Source organism: Drosophila navojoa, chromosome 4 (genome assembly GCF_054131105.1).
Source record: "Drosophila navojoa isolate 15081-1374.11 chromosome 4, UAZ_NAV_1.0, whole genome shotgun sequence".
Lineage (NCBI taxonomy): Eukaryota > Metazoa > Arthropoda > Insecta > Diptera > Drosophilidae > Drosophila > Drosophila navojoa.
The window spans coordinates 8,478,264-8,503,947 of record NC_142892.1 but is presented as its reverse complement, the minus strand read 5'-3'; the positions used below and the strand labels follow the sequence as shown (position 1 = coordinate 8,503,947).

Below are 25,684 nucleotides of genomic sequence, written 5' to 3'. Positions count from 1 at the left end.
AAAGAGAAGAAGTAGAAGACGAAAAAAAAGAAACAATAAATAGACAACGACATGAAATGTCCATTAAAAAGCGTTCGCTTTTTATTGCAAGTTGCGGCTTGTTTATGAGGCGATTAGTTTTAGGGGAAAGTAGAAAGTGCTTATTCATTAAATGTATAGAAAATGAAGGGGCGGAGGACAGCAGCTGAAGTTGAAGTTTTGCGATAAGTTTAGCAACATAATTTCGCAGCAATGAATTGGACTTTACGTCCAATATTTATCTACCAATCGATTTAAATGTCAAGCTGAATTAGTCCTGCGGGAATCGAAGTGTGAAAACTTTGCGCCCAGGCAAAAGTTTACTCGGCCCGAGCAAAAAACACACCAAAAGTTGATCAATGAAATTAAAAAGATTTATGATTTCGAGTTTTGTGTAAGTTTCAAATGAATAAATCCAAAAATGTTGCCCCAGAACACACACAGACACGCACACGCACACACACACACACACGCACACACATAATGAAAGCCACGTCGCTTGGGGAGTTGAAGTTTTCAAGTGTCATCCATGGCAGCCGGCTGATCCTGCTCCTCCAATTACTTTGAATTGCAGCCATTTGGGTTAATGCGCGGACCCAGGTTCACCATTGAATTGCTGCCAATAAAAAGGGCCAAGAAATAAAAATACGGCAAAAAATAAGAAAATAATAAAATAAGAAAACTTGTAATAATCAGCAAACAAAAGCGCGTTACATTCTATTAAAATCGAAAGAGGTTCAGCTCTCACACACACACACACACACACACACACACACACACACGGACACAAAGGAAAGTCAAGTGAAATACAAATTATGTTAATTTAAAGTGAAGGTTCACCCGAAAATATTGAGAAGAAACTGTCGAAAGTGTTTAAACGCATTCAACGCAATGCACACAGAGGGCAACAAAGGCGCAAAAGGGAGCCGCATTTGGCCAAGCTTCACTTAACCGAATTTTCAAGTAGGTCCTGCCGCCCAATCCTTTGCCTTCCCTCTGCTCGCTAGCAGCCCTTAGTGGACCCGCTTCCGGCTGCCTTTGCGGCGGTGACTTACGGTTTGTTTGAACAAAGCCTCGACCGGGTTCAAGTGGCCAACTCCAGAATGAATACGAAACGCAAAAAAAGAAAGAGGAGAAGGAAATGGGACAAGGGAACAATGGAGCACTCTCTGCTTGCTGGGGTCCATTCTTTGGCAAAATTAAGGCTTAGGCACGCTAATTTTTGATGTTGCCCCAATGCAGCTGGCCACGCCCATTAATAAGACGGCAACATTTGTTTGCATTTGTCTTTGCGAAAGGAAAAAAATGAAATGTGTTCCAGGCAGAGAGTCGCAACAATTGTTGCTGCTGCCTTAAAATGGAAGCTGTTGCCCTGGGGCGTGGCTTAGAGAGTTGCTGCTGCTGCCAGATGTTTCTTTAATAGACACACCCACTCTCACACGCACGCACACACGTTCACAGACACTTAGAGCGAGACGAAAGTGTGACAAAAAATGGGCGCAAAAATAAACAAGCCGCTTGTCGCTTGCCGCTCGCTGAGCCCTTTTGCTTATCGCTGCCGTTATAGTTACCGTTATCCCAAAAGACACTGCAAGAAATCGTTGAGATTGGTATCGTGTATAACTAAAATAAAAACTGTTGGCCATTTAGTTAATGTAAATGTGTATTAGTGGATCAAGACAAAAAGATTAACATGAAGATGAAATTAAGGCTTATGATAATTCAATGAAGTATATCTACTGCATTGTAGTTTATTTATATAGAATATCTACATATATATAGCTGATCTGCACTAGAAATTATTTCTCTCTCTCTCTCTCTCTCACTCTCTCTCTCTCTCAGAGTTTTCTTTCTGATTTTATGCCCTCAAGTCTCCCAGTTGAAAAATCTCATTCAATCTCAGTCCAACTCCCTATATATATGATATTAATAAGTTAATATACGATATATAATTATAAAGTAATTCTTATGAATTCCATATCCCTTTCTATACATGTAAAATTTGCTAGTCTAAAAACCTTTTGATTGCTTTGTGTCAACAATTTCGTTCAGTGTACACAGCCCCTAGGTGTCTAGGCACTGCATATGGTGGAACATCATATGACCCGCATATCATCAAGCCGGCTGCCGTTTGCCTTTTGGCAGTGCCCTACAACAAAAACAACAACAACAACGACAAGCGCACAGACAGCAACAACAAAAAGCGCGCCTTTCGCAAATTTAAACAACGTAAATGGAATCGGTGCTGAAGAGAAAGCAAAAAAATATCACGCATACGCCGCACTGAACCTTTTCTCATTTTTTGTGCAGCCTGAGCTCCTGCTGTTCCCTTTTGCTTTTCAACAATTTCGCAAAGGGGCAAATGGTGGCAAGCGCAGTCGAAGGAGTCTCTGGCACCAAGTCGAGCGGCAAAACTATTTGCGGGCTCTGCGGCTGGCGCTGTCAAAGGCAATCGGCGCCATGGCAGCCAAATCAAATGTCCAATTTGCGATATTGCGCATACGCCGCGTGCGCTGCGTGTAAAAACCAAAAATCAAGAAATAGAGCCAAAGAGCCGCCTGTCTGAGACTGGGAAACGAATGAATATGTTGAACAAAGTGTGCGGCGACAACAGTTATTTTTTTTTTTTTTTATAAAGTAATCTCGTTCAGCTCCAACGGCGGGGACATCAATTCGTTTCGGTCTTTTGCCTCAATTTGTTGGACAAACAGTGTGAACCGCATGGCCACGCCCACTGGGCCACGGTGGGTCAACAATTTCAATTAGGCGACGGCTGAAACTGTTTGCGCGTTGCAGCAGTTAATTAAAATTTAGTTTTCATTTTGGTTTTATGGTTTTGGCTAGCAGAACTTTGTGCTAATGTAAATAACTGAATGTGGATGATTAGAGTAGGAACAGGTGTGCGTGTGTGTGTGTGACAGGCACTGTCACTGCGGCTTGAGTGTTGACCAATATTGACGTCTATTTGATTATGGTTAAATATTGGCCAAAATGCATTCAGCCAATACGCATTAGTGTGGGTGTCTGTATGGGTGTGCGTGTGTGACTTTGTTGTGCTGCCAAAATATTGATTATAATTAAAAGAAAGCACTTTACCCAACAGCGGCCAGCCACACGGACCAAAGTCAAATGTCAATATGACCACAAATTTATATTTATTTAAATATCAAAGATATATATGTATATGCATGTATATTGTCTGTATATGTTTGTATGTGTGTGTGTGTGTGCATATATAAATATATTCTTTCATAATGTATTTTTATTTCATCTTTGCGCTTTTGTGTGTGCGCTCGGGCTTTATGCTAATGTCGCCTGCTGCCATAAAATGTGCTAATACACAGGAAAAGTGGAGGCGCATTTGTAACTTTGCATTTAAAAAAGCATTATGTTAAAATCTGCCTACGGTCATAGTCAGCGGGGTGGAGCACCTCCAGCAGCTCCAGCAGCTCCAGGGAGCAGGCGTGTCGGGGGGCGTGCCTGGTGGCTGGTGTTCTGGTGGCTCACTGGCGGGATAGCTGGCATAGACGCCACGATGCGCAATTAGATTTCCGCTAAAGCGGATTTCGTGATATCGCGTGACTTGGCGGGCCGCAGAGGCAGCGGCAGCGGCGGCAGCAGCAGCAGCAGCAGCTTTGGATTATGTTTAAAAATCAGAGCGCAAAATTGTACAAAATGACAGAGACAGGAGCCGCAGCCAGTGCCAGAGAGCAGCCGTAGCAGGACACATTCAGAGTGAGCTGGTAGTGAAAAGCTTCAGGGAAGCGTAAAATGAAAACAAGTTGCTGGGCGCGCATGTAGAGCGACGGGGCCAAACCAGAATGGCAACAACAATTACAGCAACGGGCGACAATAGGAAATGACGACATGAATAACAACAGCAACAACTGGAGAGGTGGCCTGGGCGGTGGGATGGGGGAAATGGGCGATGGGTGTGAGCCCGCATCGAATGATAACAGGCGCAAATATCTAGCATATTAAAAAAGTCAAGCTGGGTGCAAATGCTCGAGGAGCGGGCGCATCTTTGCTAGAACATGCTTTGTCTTAGTGCGAGATATTTGAGGGGGAGTGACAAAGGGAAGAGAGAGAGAGGGGCGAACACTCATAGGGAGTGTCATGCCGATAACATCGACAAGGGTCCTGACTTTACACAGAGCCAAGCAACACTTTGCCTGACAATGCAAAATAGAAGCAAACAAAACAAATGCCGCCGTGTAGCTGTCGAAGTAGGCGCACAATGAGCGTGAATTAATGGCCAGATTCGAGATGAATCTCGGAATAAGTAGAGACTGCCAGCCCAGCCCACAATTGACAACAGCAGCAGCAACAACAACAATGAGAATGACAACGACAACAACTTGGACATGTAGATGAACATAATAGCGCTCGAGGCTCGAGGCCGTTCACCATGCCCGAGCTGCCAATAAATGGGTCAAGCTAGAAGCCTCGCTGCTTCAAGTATGCATAAAGTATGCCTAATCTTGTTATTTTCAGCCGATCTGAATCTCTGATGCGGGCGCCTAACGTGAGCGAGCGCACTCTAGGCCAGTTGATATAATTATCCCGTTGGATTTAATTAGGCCATATCAGCGCCTGCTTGGCAGTCGGCCGGCATTAAAAGAGAAGGTTCTATTTATACCTTAAATACATATAGCTCTTTATATAGCTAACGGATCTGGCCTAGTAAATGACAAATGTGTTGCATATTGTATAAAATTATATTATACCTCTATCTAACATGATCTCATTAATTTATCATTTTCAAGTAACCCTCTTAATACCTTAATCACTGCGTAAAACTTTTCTATAGTTCTTCAACTAAGTTCAGCTTCTTCAAATGCAAAACTACGCTGAGGCCAACAATATCTATGCTCAAGGCTTATAAATCCCATTCGCAGTATCACAGATTTAAATAAATACAGATTCACCTTCATCAACATTCCGTAAGCTTATCTACACTTCCTCAACTACATCGTAATAACAACTTGAACAAACTTTTCCAGCTAGATTCCTTGGGAGTGCCGCATGCAACTCTGTGTTTTCTTGCCACATGCTTGATTCAATTTATTAAAACGTAAAAACAATTTTCACAAAACTCTTCAGCTCGGCACCGACTGCTGTGATACACTTAATTAACCGCAACATTTTCCAGCAGTCAGCTGCAGAGCAAACAACAGCAGCATCATCAAAAAAACATACAAGAGAAGAAAAAAAGAAGAACGTAAATAAAGCCGAAAAGCCTTAGTGGAAACTGGGAAAAACCAGCTGGAAATGCAAGCGACGAATTTCATTGCATCGCAAGAGCGCGGCAAATATCAACGCGAGCGCCTTAATTTATGCGGCACGGCTGACCCACACACATACAAACAGCCCAGCGTATGTGTGTGTGTGTGTGTGTCGCCGTATAAAGTTTATACTGTAAACATAGCCGTTTCAGGCTTGTCTTTTGATGCGAGCGCTGCCTGTGGTAAATTTTTATTCTGTTCGAAATTCGAATTGGGCAAAAGTTTTGTAACTGCATTTTATTAGCTCAAAATTCATTTGCATTTTGTTTGCGCTCTCGTTACCCGAAACGTTGACACACTCAACTGTAATAAATTGGCATTACATGTGCGTGTGTGTGTGTGTTTGCATGTGTGTGGGTGTCACAAGAAAATAAACACCTAAAACTAAATGCAAACAAGGCACTGAAATTAATGCAATTTCTGTTGCTGCTTATATGCGTATATATGTTTTTTATAACTTTTTTAATGCACTTGTTTGGCACTGATTTAATCACATATACACACACACATTCACCTCCCCTACACACACATATATATATATATATATATACATTTTGACAAAGCTTGTTGTCACTTGTTTGTAGCTGCGCACTTTTCCAAAAACTTTGACGGACCAAACGTCAAAAGTTGCTACATTTTTGCGGCGGGGGCGTGGTGGCCACTTTGGGGGCGTTGTATTTTGGCCGCGAAGGGTGCCCGCAGCAAATTGGCTCTGTTCGAGCCATATAGTGGTGACTGCCCCCTCCCGCCTCACGCCACCCGCCTCCTGCCGCCAGCCGCCAGCCGCATGCTGCCTGTTGGGCGTGCAACACAAATTCGTTTAGTAAAAACTTTTCATTGCATGCTCCGTGCCTTCAAAATGCCATAAACTGTGCCCAAATGCTTGCCCCGGAATGAAACAGTGGCCCTTTATTGTTGTTGCTCTTGGCCAAAAGCTTCTAAATGGCAGTTAAGTAAGCACTTTTTAAAGCCGTTTATAATTGAACAGTTAATTGAACGCATTTTAGGCGTGCTTTATGCCAATTCCAAGTTGTGGGCGTGCACTGTGGAGAGGAGCGGCCCCAAAAGGGGAGGAGGAGGATGAGTTTTCGGCATGTCCAAAATTGATGGCAGATAGGTAAATGAAATCACAAATGGAACAGCTCGGGCTGATAAATAGGGTAAAGTGCCTTAGAGATTAGTGGACCTGCCTCAATAGAAAGTTAAGTAAAATGTTTATGCCTAGATTTTATTTTGTTGCATAAAATTAGCTGTGAGATAGTGGAATAGAGCAGAGGTTTGAGAGAGAGAGGAAGAGAGAGATAGAGAGGAATATAGAGAGAGACAGAGTGAGAGATAGGCAGATTGACAGAGAGTGAGAGAGAGAGAGAGAGAGGGAGATAAAGACAGAGTGAGAGAGAGAGACAAACTAACAGAGAGAGAGAGAGAGAGGGAGATAAAGACAGAGTGAGAGAGAGACAGACTAACAGAGGGAGAGAGAGAGAGAGAGAGTGAGAGAGAGAGAGGGAGACAGACTGAGTGAAAGAAAGGCAGACTGACGGGGAGAGATAGACAGAGACATAGTTATAATATATAATTTAATCTACAGTTAGCAGTTCTATTATTTCCAGTTAAAAAACTTGCAATTTCAATAAAAAGTTTGCACATGAAGCGCCACGCTTCCATTAAAAATTGAGCATGCCAATGCCGTTTCGCCAAACTAGAATTGGCTTGTTAGTTAAGTGTCCATCAAGTTGCATTAGCTTAATTACTCTCAATTCAAACAAGAGATGCGCCATAATACATTCACGGGCCAAGCTCGGTTTTAGCTCAGCTCTTAAAATTGTTGTTGGATCCCGCAACGAGTTTCGGCAGCTGCCGCAGCTGATGACCTCCAGTTAACATTCTAACTCGCTCACATATATCAGCGAGCAGGGTTTTACGACAGTTTCTTGAGTCTAAACTCGAAATTTCTATAGTACTCGTATGCCTGGGTCATTAATTTGAGCGCTTAAATTAGCAGCTGCTGTGCATTATATATGTATATGTACACACACACACGCATACAAATGTATATGTATATATATATAAATGTATATGTATATACATATGTGCTAAAAGTTTGCTCGATAAAAAGAGAGAGAGAGTCGCAGCCATGCACTGCCCCCACACGGCATGCCATAAAAGGCGACTCATACACACACGCTCCTACAGAGCGTACCTTTTTTTATTGACGTAATTTTATGCCAACCAAAAACTAGCTAGCTGCTTCAGCTGGCTCAGCTGGGGCGTGGCAGGGCGTCGCTGTTGCCCCTTTCATTTTTTTTCTTTTTTTTTTTTGTGTTCCTTCCTCCTATTTGGTTGGTGCTTATCAAAATTCTATGCAAAATTTGAATTGACTTTTAACGACTTGCCTTGTATACATATTTACATTTAATTTGTATACAATTTTTGGCGCTTTGGCTCTCATTTTTTATGTCTAAGATTGTCGCTTAATTTGAGTTTTGCTGTGGGGTTGAATCTGTGCGCTGTAGGCGGGGGGTAAGTAGTGGGGTGGCTGGGGGCTGCTGGTTGTGTCGTCGTTTTTAGCTGAATAAAGTCATTAAAACTTTGGACTATTTTAAGCGTTGCGCTCAAAAATGACATTTTATTTTATTTTGTTTGAGTTTATGAGTGGATACACGCTCAACAAGCCCAGCCACGCCTCTCGCCTCTCGGCCACCCTCTGGATATACTTTTGGAGCCAAACTCGGGCTTAAGCTTCACTTGATAAGCCACTGCACAGTTGCTTTAATTGCGTGGACAGTTCTGTATGTGTGTGTGTGTGTGGGAGGGTGAAGCGAAACGAAACATAAAGCAAAACTTTGCATTACAGTTCAAATTAATTGGGTCAATGCGGCCGAGATAGGGGCTGGTGTGTGCAGGGTCAGGGCAGTGCAGGCACGCTTTGCTTTTGACACATAATAAGTTGCGCCTTTCTTCTCTGCTCTTGCTTATTCCATTTTCCATTTTGTTGTTGTTGTTTTTGTTTTTGTTTTGGTTTTTTATATTTTCTGCTGTTGTTGTCTTGTGTCCTTGCCGATGAACTAGCGCTGTGCTGCAATTTTTGCGAGGTAAATGAATTACGTAATCAAAAGGCGTAGGACGCTGGACAAGATCAAAGGCTTGGCCATGGCTTTGGGGCCAAATTATGGCCGCAGGACGTGGTCGAAAGACGACAACGAAGCAGAGGCAGAGAAGAAAACAAAAGTAAAATTCGCTTAAGACAAGACAACAACCCAACTAATTATGCGCTAATTAATAATTCAAATAATGTGCTGTTGTCCCAAGCATCCAAGCATCCAAGCAGCCAGGCATCCAATGGCCAACCCGCCTTGCGCCCCCTTGTCGTATACGTAATGTGCCTGCAGACCTTTCGTTGTTTATCTTGATTAGATGCCAACGTCGTTCAGTGCGTCCCGCCCCCTTTCACAAGGAGTGGGTTAATATTTTTTCATTTGTGTAAGCAAATGAATATCTACGAGCATTAGTCAAAAATGCTGCCTCCGCCTCACCTCGGGCAGCAGTTTGATTTGCAGCGCTACGATCCAAGTTCTTAAATATGCAATTTATCATCGCAAACTTTTGCTCCGACTAATGAATGCGAATGCAAAATGTTAATGACAGCGCACCAAAGCCGTTGCGAAACTTTTCACTCTCCTTTGTAATTAATTGAAGTTGTGAGCGCAAACAGTAGCACTTACTGAAGCAGTTACTGAAGCAGTTGCACAGTTACACTCGCTCAACAGATACAAATAATAATAAAAATTCAGCCAAAGGGAGAGAGGGTGTGAGAGAGAGGAGAGAGTGGGGTCAAAGGCAACTGGGACAGCTTCATCAATCAGTGGCTGATTTAATATGCGCGCAGAGTGCACGTTTATGATGTATAGTGTAGTATATAGTCTCCGCACAACAGGCAACAAGCAAAACAACAAAATGAAATCAAGCAAAGGCAAAAAACAATAAAGCAAAAGAGTAAACTGTAAGCGAGCAGCCCGGCAGTACGCTGCGTATGAGTTATATATTAATTATTTAAGCGCTCGTTATGCTCTGCATTGCGCTGCTCACTTGGCGCTGACGCTGACGTTGGCGTCGGTGGTGCATGTTGCATGCGGCTCGTTGCCTGTTTGCTGTTGTCTGCAGGCAGGGTCAGCCCAGCTGGCCAACCAGCCAACCAGTCAGACAGCCAGACAGCCAGACAGCCAGCCAGCCAGCCAGCCAGCCAGTGCCACTTTCGTTTCGTCTGTTTGTGGCACTGCAGTGCATTTGTCTGCTGGCGTCTGTCGGCCCGGATTGAGGCCATTTATTTATCAAAAATACCCTGTAAAATATGAGCAAAGACGAGCATAGATGTGCTTCAGGTAGATTGCTTACATTGCAATGAAATGTATCCATGGAAGATGGATTAAAGTTTCAATTTGAATGGAGGATGGAGGCTTGAAGTCTCTTTATAGCTCTCGCTCACTCTCTCTTTCTCGCTCTTGTTCATTGTTTTGAGTGCAACTTAGAATCTGTCTCATCTCATTAGCATTAGCTCTACTGTTATGGCTCTGGCTGAGTTGCATCTATGGCACTTAAGCTTCTTATATTCCTCCGCTGCTCAGTGTCTCTCTCTCTCTCTCTCTTTCTTTCTATTTGGAGAATCATCAATGACTATTGTCCTGCATTTAACTTGAAATCTTTCATTTCCTGCATTAGCTCTGCTGTCTCTCGTCTTAGTAGCTTAGGTTGCTTTTATAGTTAAGCATCTTATGTTGCTCTATTGCTCTTGGACTTATGCTTCCTCTGACTACCGTTTCTTCCTTCTCTCTCTCTCTCATCCTCTCTCGTTTATAATTAAAAACTATACCTAAACTAACTATTTAGTTTTAAATTGTGTCCATCAACTTTTTGCATATGCTTCACACTCCTGCAATGGAATATTTACTCCCGCTGTAGAAATTCTAGTTAAGCTTCTTAGCTTGCACTTCGTTTCGACACTTTTTGCATTCAACTTGAATGAAATATATGAATTCATGTTGTTGCACAGCTCTCGTGTCTATTGTTTATATTTGCCACCTTGGGTGTAATTTGTTTTTATTTTTTTATTTCTTGCAGTTAAGCTCCTTATCAATCTATTGCTGTTTGCTTTCTCTCTAACTAAGGACTTATTTGTTTCATATTTTCGCTTCCTCACTCACTCTGAATCGTGTTATTTTCTGTTTATTTATATAAATGATAAATTCTTTTAAGATTTGCTCTGGTTGTTTGTTTTTTAATACACTTAATTTGTCTCTCTCTCTCTCTCTCTCTCTCTCTCTCTCATCGTCATTTCATTTCTTTTCATTTATTGCGCTTTTTAATATGCCTTTTCATTCATTCCGTTGATTTCACTTATTTCTTTCATTTGCTTTCCATTAAATATTCGCTTATGTTCCCTATCTCTGTCTTCCCTACCCACTCTAAAAACTATTTATTTGTTCTTTTGATTTGTAAGCATATAAGACGAGGTATTCACAAGTCGTATACATTTGATATATTAGCACAATTCATTTTTTTATTCATGCTGCTGTGGCCTTTGGTCCGCTTTTAGTCAAGGCTTCATAAAAAGCCCTACAAGCGTGTGTCTGTGTGGGTGTGTCTCGTGGCAGCAGCGTGAAATTGTTTACATTTTTGCTCCGGCCAGGGCACAGTTTTTCAATGCGCATAAATGGCAGCACATAGTTATGATGGTTTTTATATGGCCACAAATATAACGAAGCCTGCGCCGTGGGGCTTGGGCAAAGAAACATGCGAAGAAGCCAACCGGCTGCTGGCCACGAATTGTGTCGGCATTCTGGCTGGCAGACATCGCATCAGCTCGCCGAATGGTTGAAATGAATTAAAAGCGGGCCACATAAACTCGCCTTGACTCGAATCGGCCAACGGCCATCGCTCATCGAATTGAAATGGGTCCCGCATTGTCTTTGGGCCGTGTCTGACTGCATGTTACCGTTCTCTCTTTTCTTTTTTTGGCCGTTATTTGTTATTGTGTTGCTACTGCTACAAATGCTCCCCAGTGCACCGTTAAAAGCATAAAGAGCACTAAACTGCTGTCGGCCATGAATTACGCTTTAATTGTGCACGCATTTTAAATAAGCCCGTAACGTAAGCACTGACTAACTTGTACTCTAACCGTAATACCGGCTGCCATGTGGATCAACATTCATATTCATAATCTGCAATCCTTAAACTTGTATGAATTTGTAAATTATTTTCATTTAATCTGATCAACCTTTGCGCCTCTTCTCTTTAAATAATTAACTTGATTATTAATCTTAGCCATATTTTGAGCTTAGCTCAACAAACTCGTGGCCCTCAAATTCACTAAGTAAAAAGTATTTAATAACAAGTCATAACAAGTTTCCCTCAACAAACTTGAACAAAACTTGTGCAGCACCTTGGCTCGGTTGCCTACGTATTGGCAGGTCTTCAACGCCCCGTTGGACAGTGCATGTGTACGGGGGGAAGCGGGGCTGAAGCAGCTGAAATCTAACAAATGCGGCAAATAAAATGTGAGCTACTCTCTTCACGTATTTTTACGACTGAATGTGCAAACATTTGCGTTTAGTTCTTCATGAGAATTAAAATGCCTGCACCTGTTCGAAGCGCAGTTGGGCTCGCTCCGCTGGGGCAGCTACCCCCCCACCGCCCCACGATTTGCGATGGCTCTTTAAATGCCACGAATGAAATAAAAAACTTAATGCAAGGCGCAGGCTGGGAGGCAGCCCTGAGGGGCCTCTCGAGTGGGTTTCTGCGTAGGCGTGGCAGAGATAGAGAGAGAGGTGGAGAGCTCAAGTCATTCGCCTAATGAATGCGCCAAAGTGAAGTGCGCGAAATTGAAAAAGCACAGCGCGACGAGGGCGCAGGCAAACAGAAAGAGAACGCTGCGAAAATGATGAAAATGAAGCGCAATGACAGCAACAGGCGCACAATCTGAATAAATAATACACAGGAAAGGCGAAGGAGCAGCGCCAAGAAAAGTTAACCAGAGAACCAGAAAATCAAAATGGAGAAAAAATGAAAATATTGAAATGCTGATTAAGTTTACTTTACGCTGATTTGCTTTTGCACTCAGATGCGGCTACATTCACATAAACACACACAGACACACATCGCAGACACATAGACATACACAGTCAGTTCTACAGCTACATCTACATTTACATTCGCATTGCATGGTCTAAGCCTTGGCTTAATTTTAACGCCTTGTTGGCTTCTGGCCGCAATCAACAAAGCACAAAAAAGAGCTGCCAGAAATGCAAAATCCAAGAATCAACCGCTTAATTGTAGCTGCCAGATGCAGACGGCGAAATAATGAAAGGATTTGGTTAAGAATACCCTGTAGAGCTTGTCAAGCACAAACTGCTGCTACTCCACGCCCACTTTGCAGTTATGCACCACAATAGATACATCTTGAGATACGCGACTTATCTCTGTGACCCTACTCATGATACCCTAAATGAATTGGAATACCCTGTAGGGTTTACTTTGACTCACAATAGATGGATACTCTTTGAGTTGCTTTCCTCTGTGACCCTACCCATGATACCCTACACGTTTAGGAATACCCTGTAGAACTTGTCAGAGGTCAAAGCACTTGAATACCAAGTTGCTGCTGACTTCTGCCTGCCATCTCCACATCACTATATATAGAGATGCTGCACTACTCGACTTACCCAGAGTTGCGTAACGTAGTCCAACTTATCAACTTGTCATACCCTATATTCTCGATGCAAATTATTCAATTCATAACAATTGGCGTGCAAATAAGCAAATTTAATGACTGACGACTGTTGATTTGGCTGGCAACTGTAACTTTCAATGGTCTTTGGCAGCAGCTTGAGCTCATTAACTTTGGCAACAAAATAGCGCACGTGTGTGGAGCTCCCTCCGTCCATGTGACTGTGTGTCGTTATGTGTGTGTGTGTGTGTGCCTTTGAAGACCTGCAGGCCTGGTGGAAGCTTCACGTCTTGTTTGTTTGGCAGTGGTAACAAATCAAGCAGAGATCAGAACACGTGTTGCTTTGATATTTGATGAGCAAAAGTTTCAGGTCCTTGGCAGCTAAACGACAGGGCCCGGGCCCGTTACGTACCTCTGCTCCTACCCCTACCCCTGTGCCTGCCGCAGCCAGCGCTGGCATCCCTTGGCCAACAAAAGTCAAACAGAAACAAAGTTTGTCCGAGCTTTGCATGAATATTGATATATGTATCAGTGTGTGTGTGTGTGTGCACGTGTTTGCCTGTGTGTGCGTATGTGTGCGAGATAGCAATTATAGTAATTGCTTAAAGTGGCGCTTGCCAGAGACCTGGCGAGGATTTATGGCCCGCTCGCCAGCTTCATTAACATAAAAATCAGATTACTTTACTCATAATGTGCATATTTTAAAATATGTGAATGTCTTTGGTCTTGTTTTTCTTTATTTTATTTTTTGGCTTCTGTGTTTTTTGCTGTGGCTGCTGGGATTTCTTTCTTTCTGTTAGTTGTTGCTATTCTGGTTGTTGTTGTTGTTGTGTCTCCTGTGCCTGGCTTGTTGATTCAAATGAAATATATTGTTATGGCAAACACGCAGGACAGCCAGGACATTGAGCAGGGACCCTGGGGGGCGTCTCCGCTTGGCAGCTTTATTAATTTACATTGTTGACTGTTATCAGCAGCGGGCCGATGCGCGGGCATGTCAATGTCAACGCCGCGTCGCGCCGCGTTGCCACGCCTCCAGCGTCCGCCCACCTGCCGCCTTATCAGCAACACGTGTAATGAATGCCTAAACTGTCATTATCACCTTCTGGCGCGTGTTATGCTTTTCGGTTGTCATGTCAGCAAATATTGTGAAAAGATATTCGCTCTGCCCACCCGGCAGCTCCCCCCAGCTCTAGGCGTCCTTGATTTACGAGTCATCAGAACTGCTCCGCGGAGCAGCAGACGGCGAGCAAGGCTGCTCCTCATGCTGCCAGAGTGTCACACATATCAGCATTTATGGTGGCGCTGCTCCCCGAACACACACACACACACATAGACACTCACACACTAAGGCATTTTGTGGGTAGACATTAAGTAAACGCCTTTAGCCGGATGCATTTCTGGTCGGATATAAGTGAGGTCTGCGGCACACGGCACGTGCTGGAATTGAAAGATGCGGATGTGAAAGATAAGAATTATTAAGATGCGAATTATTAAAAGATATTCTTATTAAGCGGGCATCCGAGTAAGCAAGATGTCAAGACGAAGCGACTATATTTACTAATATCGGAAATTGGGCTGAAGGGAGCCCGCATTGATAGCGAGGAATAATGGAAATGAGATGCCAAAGAGTTCAGCCCTTGAGCATCAGCCATTAAATAGGCGAGCTAGAGTCAGTCTGTTTCACTGCCATCCATTCCATGATTGTTTTCCATTCACTCGTCTTCAATGGCAATAAAACTTTCGTCGAGTTCTGTCAGTTGCGCAGCTCTGCTATGGGGCAATTATCTGTGGCAGGGCGACAGGTGTTGGCTTCGCTTCGGGCTGCCAGCTTGGCTGCTGCAGCCACATTACTCATACGCCCCGTCGTGTGAAGGGTAAACAAGCTTTTGAAAAGACGCACGCTTGAAAATTTTCGCGCTGTTGTTTATATTTATGCGCGAGCACAGCAAACAGCAACAATGAAGCCGAGCAACAACAGAAAACACCTCACGCAGTGCTGAGACTATTATTGCTGTTGTTGCTGCTCCTGGCTTGGCTGTCGTAGACGACAGAGCAATAAGTCATAAAAAGAAAAGTTGTAAAGGGCTCTTAACTTTCACTTTCATCTCTGTTGTGTGCTCCACTGTAGCCCGGCGACTCGACTCGACTGACTGAATGGCCGAATGGCCGAATGGCCCAATGACTGAATGCCTGACGCGAGCTGTCCTCATTCTGCACTTGGACCACGCTTAAGTTTTATGGCGAGCAGCCCAAGACGAAGCCACCATGTTGCGATTACAATGCCGCGCCATGGTCGCAGATGGGCCCAGGGGTTGCCTATTAAGTGCAGAGGGGCATAGTATTGGAAGGGTGGTGGGTGGTGGGTGGTGGTTGGCAGGCGAAGGGGAGCGACGGGCGGTCGCATAAATAAGAAAGCAAATGTAAGTGATGGACTTTATTTTAATATTGGCCGCGAACGTTCGCATTGCCTCCGCGTACGCCATTCGCATTCACATTTTGTTTAATATTAAGAAATTTTCCTTTGCTTAACATAATATATATACAGAGATATATACTTATACTTATATATATTATATTTTCTCTTCGAGCTTTTGTTTCGTTTATTTTTCTTTCTTTTTCGCTTTTTTTGATGTTTTCCTGAAGGCTTTTCCGCTTAAGTGAAATGAAATGACTGGACGCTTTATGAGATATCTGTGCGGCGCTAATGAAAATATGTTTCGAATGTAAATTGGGGCATTCGCTGGGGCTTTTCGGACTGGTTTTATGACCGGCCGGACCTTGAGAACCTTGCGCAGCTCGGACCACAAACATTTCCGGCGCCTAATGAATTTGTCAATGCCTGACCCACATAGAGAGCCAAGTCGCTGGGCCGCACAGGACACAGACATGGGGCGCCTTATCAGCGGCGCTGAGTGAGGCCAACTACTCTGTGCACAGGACATGCTACCCTTTTCAATTTGCTGATATGTACAATTAAACGCGTCCCACTGTGATAATCACAGGGCGAGGCGACATTCGGATGTGGTCAGCCAAGCTCCGCCCCGGGCCCTTGTTAGCTTTGTGCTATCTTCAGTCTCCGATACCCGTGCCAGTCGGTCCTGAAAAGGGTTGATTAGCGTGTGCGTGCGACATGACTGCGAATTCGGCTCAATCTGGAGCAGAAACTCATTTGGCTTGGGTATATTAAAAGTCGGTTCAGTTTATCATTTGCAGCGCTGCACTACCGGCAGCCCGAGTCCTGGCCAGCTCTGCTCCTTATCGCCGCCAAGTTACGCGATACGCCATAAATCTTTTGCCTGATTTATGTCGCACAGCGACATTGGCCTCAAATTTATCGCAGCAGCCGAAGCAGCCGCAGCAGCGGCTCGATGATAGCCGCGTCCAAGTCAGAGCCACGGTCGCAGCCAATGTTGTCCTGGCTGCCGACAGCCGTGTCCTGGGTGCGAGTGGCCTTTTTCGCAACTGGGCCACTGGCTGATATCCTTTTTCAGCGTGTCGGCCGTCTTCAAGGCAAACACAGCCAACCCAGGCAGCCAGCGGACAGGCGAGTGTTTGTGTGCGGTCAGCCCGCATGAGTGTCCTGCGAGTGGGCCCAGCTCAATGTCTGTCGCCGTGTGACTGAGCTTAATTATCACTGCCGCGAGCTGGCGCCTCGGTCGCGGCTCGATGGTATTCTGTGTGACTTCTGTCGGAAATTAATTTCCTTGCGGCCCGCTCACACTCACGGGCATACACAAGGATATGCGTGCAGTTACTCAATGATGCTATTTACTTAGTCTGAGTGGAGAAAAGCTTTTGCAGCGCGTTGTATTTGCGTTTAATTTTGTATGAATGGCGGAAATTTGCGGCTTTCCGCCGTTTTAAATTGCATTTAAAGCGCTGCCAGCAATCGCTCTCACACACACACACACACACACACACACACACACACGTAACAAAGGCGCTGTGCTCTGCGCTGCGGTTGCGGTCGACGACCATTTGTAAATGGTTAAAAATTTAATAACAACATTGATTCTCCTCCTTCTGCCTAATTGAAGCGTGTTAACGGGAGTTGAAAATGATTTTCTGACTTGCGCTGAAAAGTAGGCAACAATTTTTGAGATTCTCACTTGCGCTGAAAAGTAGGCAACAAATTCTGATATGCAGTGAAACATGAGTTCGTTGTGGGCCATTCATCAAAAACCGACTGGAATTGGATACATATATATTCGTACATGCAGAGGCTGTTTGTCAAGTAAGCAAACACTCGCCCACTCTGGCAATCAGTGTGAAATTACATGGAATGATTTGCAAACTGTCCAATTTGCAATTTAATACAAATTGAAGCAACAATAAATTAGGCAACAGCTTTCACAGAGTTTTCCTCTCGCTGCTCATCTCTTTTCGAAGTTTCGACGTAGCCTGGCTGCTGCAGCAGCTTCTGCAGTGTGGATGGTGTTGCCGGAGGCGGGCTACGGCTAGGCCACTTAGGCTGCAAATTAAAGCCGAGTCTGCAAATACACAACTCGTTGGGCATGTCCCTCCTTGCCTTCTTGGAAGAAGTAGCATATTTGATTATGCCTGGCTGTGCAAATGGGCCCGGACGTCTCGACGACAGCTGTGTGCCGCTTATTGCCAATTATTATCCATAAATTGCGCATTTATGAGCCCCACATACGGCCAGAGATTTGTGGGCGTGTGTGTGTGAGTGTGTGTTTACCTTACTCGGGCAGGGCCTTATAAATGGGCTCGCATTTTGTGTCTAATGTGGTCCATTAACAGTCTCGCCAGTCTCCCAGGCAAATGAACAGCGCCCGGGGCTGGGCAATTGTTGCACTGACTTCTGCTGCTGATTGCCCGTAAACGGGGGCTGTGCAAATATTTGGCCAGAGGCTGGCCACTCACGAAACTAGAGCTAATCGATGCCCAGATAGAGTCTGGGTGGGATGACAACGAGAGTCCCTCAATCAGTGAATAGAGAAAGAGAGCACAGATTAAAAATGTTAACAGCTGCAGCTTAGCAAGTCCAGCGTCTATGCTACCCATTTGTCTCTATTACAGGGCAGCGGCTTTTCGAGGCGTTAGCTTAATTGCATTACTGAGCGGCTTTGCGTCGGCTTAAAGTCAGGCAGCCAGCGTTGATTTGTTTTGCCAACGTCAAGCGCAGACCAGCACAGCCCAGTCCAGAGCAGTGTGCCACGCCCCACGTCCGCTGGGAAGTAAATCAATGGGGCATATGCGATTGGGTGCAAACGAATGCCGGCCCCAGCTCCTGCCCCAGTCCCAGTCCCATTCCAATGTAAATCTATGCATGCACGCCACTTTCTGCGTACATTTTTCACATTAACTGGCCGCGTCGTCGACGTCCTTGTCAGTAATTTTATATGCACAGTCAGCTCAGGCAGGACAACAAATCACTATCTCACTGCACAGCAGGATCCGCTGGCCAGCCAGGACGTCAGGCAGTCAGCTAGCCCAACACCAGATAAATAAACAGTTGTGCTACGGCTCGTTGATAGATCGACAGACGATTGCAGTTTGTTGGCGCGAAATTGCATTGCGGGCGCTTGTCGGCGAGGGGGCGTGGCTGGCAAAAGACATGATAATGCATCGGACTGTGCAGTCCATCGACAACAATGGCAAGCGAAATCGTTAGAGAGCTGAATGAGTAAGCTGCGAGTGCAATTCACGCTGCATACGATATTGGATAAATCATAGATGGATGTGATTGATGGCCTTTAATTTAATTATTATACGCAGGGAAATACAAGCAGTTCCAGTTATGCTCACCGGCCCACCTTTGGAGTGGCATTGTATTTGGAGCACGTGCCGATGTCAGCTCGACAGAAATTCAACGTATTTTTGTGCATTTTCCACGCGAGGCATTGAAGGATCTTGGGATGTGTAGACAGTTCCTGTTGTTCGAGTTGATTTCCGTCTTTGCATGAGCTTAACTTTCGATTTTGTTTTGTGCCAAGCGCACAGACTGGCGAGGAGCAGGGGAGAAGGAGGAGGTGGAATTGCATCGGGAGCAGGCTGGAGGCATTCCTTACGTCTCTTGCATTTTTCAGTGTTCGACTTTAGCCTTGCTCAAGTTTTATGCAGAGTTTTTCGTTATCATGTTCTTGATTTATGAAACTGTTTTTATTATTTTCATATTGTTCGAGCAGCGGGCGGTCTAAGCAAGACGCCAGCCGCACTCCCACTCCCACGCCCGGCCAGCTCTGATTTCTGAAATCACAAGTGCTTTTTTCTCTCGCCTTACCCCCGCACCGCTCCACGTTCCGCAGCGTTCCTCATGTTCTGCCACCAGGGCATCTTCATACCATGCTTCATATTCAGTTGCTACATCGGTTTTTTGTGCTTTGCACCAGAAATTCGTATTCCATTCTGTTGGCCATGCCAGCAAACTTTCCTACAGATTAGAGAGCGGGAGGATGAGAGAGAGGGAGAGGGAGGGAGGGAGAGAGAGAGAGTTGCCAAGAGCTGGTGCACTGTGGAGCATGTCGTGTACGATATTTCTTACAAGTTCTCAAATTTGATTTTTGCTGTTGTGGAATTTGAAATGATTATGGAGCTTTGCGCAACGGCCTTCCCCATCTCCTCCATTCGGCAAAACTTGCATTATGCGCTTTGCTGGTCAACAAGAATTCCTTGCTGCTGAAACTTTTTGGCCAAAAACGGCACCCATATGAATAATGCATTCATGCTGGCTGGCAGCAGCAACATCAACAACAACAGCAACAGCAACAATAACAATCTCGAGCTTAATTTTCAGCAAAAACCACTCGGCATCCATTTAGCAGTTATTAATGCAATTCACAATTTTGCAGTTAAAGCAAATCAGGCGTAAAATATTTGGCAAATCGTTTAAGTCTTGGCTAAAACGATAATTTTCAAATATTTTCAGCAGTCAATTTGAATTTGCACTAATTGCAAATGAAAATCAATTCGATGCAGAAATATTGAATAACAAATACCCTCTAAATTGAGTTCAATAACAAGCGTGCAATTATATATTTGTAGAGTATTTGCTAGTCTGTCAAGCTGAAACTCTGAAACTTTTCCCTTTAAGTGCTGGCCTCAATTCAAAATAATGTTTCCTTGGCACTTAATTTAATTTCGATTCCTTAAATCTGGCGAACTTATCAATTAAATATCAATTAGGTGATCCGCACTTTAAGTCAATTGTTTAGTTTCTAATTGAATTTCGCAAATAAAATATGCTGAATGAGTGGCTGCTTGGTGGTTTCAATCGAAATAGAAAATGCCTGCGGCAATTGTTGACATTCCTCGCAGCAGCAATCTCAAATACACTTGTCGCTTACACGGCGCCCCTCGGCCGCCTCACCCGCCCTGGGCTCGCTTGCCACACAATGAAATATTAATAAATTCCATTACCAAAGAAAACACACTCGAGTGCACAGCAAAGCATCAATGGCAACAAGCGCTGGGCTTTGTGGCACTGGGAATGGGACACGGCATCAACGATGCCGATGAAGATATTGAGGCATCGTCATCTAACAATCACTAGAAACGTCGCTACGATTCCGATCCCGATTCGTATTCCTTCAGCTATTCCTATTCCCGATCCCGTTCCCGTTCCTGTTCCTATTCCTATTCAGGGCTTCTCTATGCCGAATGCGTTTCGCCGGCATCGGAATTCGATTGTGTACTGCTTTCTGTGGCAACATTTTCCTTAAGCCACGCACACAATTTTCAATTGAAGTGGCTGAGGGGACGCCTTTTCCAATTCAATTGTCAGCATATATATACATTTATACACACATATATATACATCCATCAGCCGAATGTCGACAGACATTTAGAAGGCATTCAGTGAGCACTTTAACTCGTTTATATGTAAATTCACAGTTTATATATGAGTTTATTTCGGGGACCCCACTTAAGCGCCATCTGTGGAAAAAGGGGCAAATTTAATTGGTAAATTTCAGTTGAGCGTTCGCTTATCGAATGGCTGGAATGGCTGGAATGGCACGCGCCCAGCTCTCAGTAAATGCGCGTAGTTTAAATTGCAGTAATAAGAATAATATTTGATTTCTCAAATGACTACGCCCCATGCTGCTGCCTGCCCCTGGTGGCGCAGCAGCTTTGTTAAAGTCGTGCTGTGTACGCTGTTTAAGCCAAATGCGCTTGTTAACAAGGTCAACATGGGAACAGCAGGCAGCAGCAGCAGCAGCAGCAGCAGCAGTTGCAGCTGCAGTTGCAATTAAATGCTAATGGCGTGTGAAAGCCAATTTTGAAAAGTATACACAGAGAGAAAAGGAAGTGTACTAAGTGCAAGGCAATCGTACAGCTAATTTGCGAAGTGCCCCAGGGCTGGCAAGCACGTTGACAATGCCATTGACGTTGCGCTTGAGTGGCTTTCAGAGTCGGCCAAAAAGTCCACGGCAAAGAACAACTATTGTGACAGCCGGACAGAGGCGTGCGTCTACCCGCCCGAAACACCAATTGATTGGCAGTGGGTGGTGTTTGGTGGTGGGGGCAGCTGGCAGTCGAGTTGAGCCGAGCCTTTGTCTACTCGCTGGCATTCATTTAATTGCTGAAAGCAAAGCAAGGCAAAGCAGGGCAAAGCAAAGAATGGCACAGCAGCGAGCTGGCTCATATTTTGAGCTGGCCGCAATGAAACCTTTTATTATAATTCAGGCAAGGCACGCGGCTGGCCAGCGGGGGAGCTGCGCCAACTGGGGTGAGTTAAAGAGCTGACGTTGCTCGAGCGGAAACCACTAACCGAACGAGACCCCAATGGGTCGCTGCGGGTGCGTGCCAATGCTCATTGATGTTGACCCGAACTAAAACCGCAAATAACGCAAAACACAAACAGCTACAACAATTACAAAAACAACTTCTGTCTGCACGGAATGCCGAACAGCAAGTGAGTCAGAGAGGCGCGGTGGGCGTGGCCAGATCACAACACCAACTAGCAGCAGCAAACATCGAATTATGTCAGAATCCAAAGCCACAAACAATTAAACAAAATTGCAAATTAGACGTTATATAGACCAACAAACCGACTCCACAGTTAACAACAAGAAATCGGCCAACCAAGAGACCAGCCGACCAGCCGACCAACAGACCAACCGAACCGACCCACTGGCCACGCCCCATTTGCGGTTAGTGCACAGTGTGGCAATGTCAATGGGAAGGAAGTGTAGGAAATTGCCTATTTGCAATTGTAATTTATTCATGTGGTTTAATATGCCGTGAAGCGACAGACTCCAAACAAAGCGCCTCCAAATTGAGCAAAACAATAATTTTCTCTCCTACAAACTAGAATGAATCTATTTTCATTCCAATCGCACTCCCTCTCCCTCTCTTCCTCTCTCTCTGTATGTGCCCATGTTTCAATTCCGCTTGTTTGTCGTTTGGCTGCAATGGTTTGACTAATGATTCGATGTCAAGGTCAGCCGGATCATTGTCACGATTATTGTTCTAGCTGCCTTTCAATTACCAACAGCGCTCAATTTGGCCAAATTAACATAAAGTTTGACAAACGACGCCCAAAAAGTTATGGGATCAAAGCACTGAAATGGGCTTTAGCCTTGATGAGTGAATGGCTCAACTGGAATCTGTCCATCAATCTAGCTGGCTGAGGGGAGGGTCATGGATACTGTGGCCAAATTGTGAGAGCAAAAGGAATTTCGATGGAGGTAGAGTTTTCATGGCCTGAAATAGAAATGTGCTAAGCCAAGTTAGTGAGGTTCATAATTACTTCAGTTTTTACAGACTGTAGCAAAGCTGTCTCGCCTATGCTTAGCTGCTCAAATGTCTAACAAATTGAATTGCGTGAATAAGCCTATCTCTCTCCCCCTCTCTCTCTCGCACACTCTCTATCTCTGTTGCCTTTGGGCAGACTCTTAAGCTGCCATTCAGCAGGCAGTTTTTCATCAGCTTAGACGTGGCAAAGCAATTTAAATTGAACACAATGAACGGCTTGTTGCAACTAGCTGTGGCTACATAGTCCTGCTGGCTAAGTCTGCTAATCCGGTGGCCACTAAATGGACTATATATTGCACTTTTATGTCACGACATTCAAGCAAATTGTTGGCCATTTAAAATGGCTTAAAGGCAACACACACATACACACAGAGAAGATAGAGGGAAAGGGAAACACATACATTTGATTAGGCAGAACCAACTGGATGCTTTGCTTGATTGGGCAAAAGTGTGTGTGGTGCTCTGCTGCCGGGCTAGAACAATAAATGGCAGTCCATTTGCGTACGCCCATGCGGAAGATCAGCGTGCGCCACAGCAAATAGAGTACGAAAATTGTTTTGGCTGTCAAATTACGTAAACATTGTCATAAATGAAAAATTCATCCAGCCGCCGCCGTTGCCTACGCCCTTCGTCTCCGGTTTTCATTTGCTGTCGCTCTAGCAAATTTGTCAATCTCGTCGAGCCTTTTTTGCCTACACTTGGCAGCAGGCCGGGCCACTGGCTGGGACACTGGATGCTAGCTTGGGCCTGGCCTGGCTCAGTTGACGCCGTTGGGCCCTCACATGAGCGCTGGCTTTGTTTTTCTTTTCTCTCTTTTGGATTTTGGCGCTGTTTTGTTTACATTGCTGCAAACCAGCAAATTGCCAACGTTTTTTTTTTTTTGTGTTTTGGTTGGTTTTCATTTTTGATGCTGCCCTCGGCTGGCAGAGCATGTGGAGCCGCGTCTCCGTCCGTCTCCGTCCGGTTCGTCCGCAGGCGCGACATATTAATTATTCATTTCGATTTTTGGTCTGCCAACTGCTTCAAGCCAAAGCATGCAGAGGCCCCGACTGGGCTGTGGGCGTTGCTTGGCAATCGGGGGGCGGGGCCATGGTGCTGGGAATCCGCACGGGTTGCGACTAACAGAGCTGCTTGTGATTTATAAACACGCGCGCCGCACTTTGGTGATTTACTGCAAATTGCTTTATAATGTTATATAAATTTTCTTGTTGTTGCTCAGTTGTTGTTGTTGGTGTTGTGTTGTTGGTGTTTGGTGTTGCCTGCTTTTGAATAATTATAAAAGAAGCAAAAATGTCAGACAACCAAATGGCTTAGACGCACGCCAAATGCACTTTGAACTCAGGACAGATTAAGTATACGCCACGTTCGTTCTGGGATGCCCATCAACAGCTTCACGCTCACTTGGGCTAACATAAATATATGACATTAGCACACTCATGTTTAAATACATATATATTAAAAAAAAAAAAGAAAACATTTAAATTTCATGTTAAAGTAAAACTATGAACAAGTTAGCTAAACTCTATTTATACATATTCAGAGCAAGGTTAGGCACTTTTTTTTTTGGCTTTTGATTAATGCTCGCTAAATGCGAATTTGGCAGCAAGGGCAAGCTGAGAGTAAAAGCAATTCTATGTCTGCTACAAATTACATGCATACGAGTTGAGCTTTATGTAAATTTCTGAATGGCTGATTTTTCTGCTCTTCTAATATTATTTTTATGCTATTTTATTTTTGTGTTATTGTATTTCGTTCAGCGTGCGCTTTTGCCGCTTTTACTAACTTTGCCTTTGGGCTATGCCGTTTTTTTTATTGTGTAAATTTTTCGTAGCTGAAAATTAGAAATGTTCCATCGCGTTCAACTTCACTGACAGTGCGTGGCAAATTGCTTTCCGAAGTCTAAAGTCTGGCCCACACACACACACACACGCACACACATGCAGAGGCCTTGCACATACACCCACTCCCGCACCCACACCCACACTCACAGACAGCCCACACACAAATACAGACAGATACAAGCATAAACCAATTGCTAACAATAATAAAAATTCCTTTTTTTCGGGGGGGCCTTTGGCTGCGCCGTTTCCGTTTCCCAACAATAAGCAGAGTGCACAGACTGCTTGGGCAGAATGGAGGATGGGGGGAAGCAGAGATGAGGCATGCGGGGTGAGGTTATGGTGTAATTTGCATGAACAGACGACGAGCACATAATATCCGTGCATTAGAATTATGCCCATTGCCATGCCAAATGGCGAATAATGGCAGCCAGTGCCGGATAAATTTACTAGATAAATGCGAAAAAATTCGAAAATGCTCCGATGTTGCGGGCGGCGGGGCGAAATTGTGTCTGCCGAATGTGCACATGGCGTATGCGTAATAAATATGGCCGCCTCTCATTATTTGACAATAAATGCGAATGAATCGATCAGGCAGTCAGGCGCGCTGCACATTCACAGTAATTATGCTGCATAATAATCAGAGCTGAAAGTCGGGAGGATTTGCCAATTATCCCCATTACGCTGCAAACGTGATTGATGGGTGGCGTTGGGGGAGGGGCGACAGCCAGATAAGTGAATGTTAGTAACTATTTTTGGCAAATTCAATTGCATAGCTGGTCGCGAGTCGCTTGCCCACAATCCTGTAATAGAAAAATAAAAAGCAAGTGGTGCCACAATGGCACCACCACCACCACCACTGGCCATTGGCTATATCATTATGCAGGCGGCGTGCGCCATTATCGTTTTGCTCTCATTTCCGTTTTCGTTTTTCGGCATTCATTATTTTTATTTTTTTGTTCATTTAACAGGAAGCGCTGCGGAGGCGTGGCAATGAGTGCATCTGCTTTCACTCCCCACTTCCCTCCGCCAGCTGCTGCTGCTGCTGCTGCTGCTGCTATTCACCTACATTTTAAGTATTTTTGTCACAGCAATAACTTTCATGT

At 44.5% G+C, this 25,684-nt stretch overlaps 1 protein-coding gene across 2 annotated transcripts in view; it reads left to right on the top strand.

Annotated features, from left to right (window-relative positions):
- dpr6 (defective proboscis extension response 6) overlaps positions 1-25,684 on the top strand; it is a 91,487-nt gene that overhangs the window by 2,813 nt on the left and 62,990 nt on the right. The gene's annotated exons all lie outside the window — the stretch shown is intronic.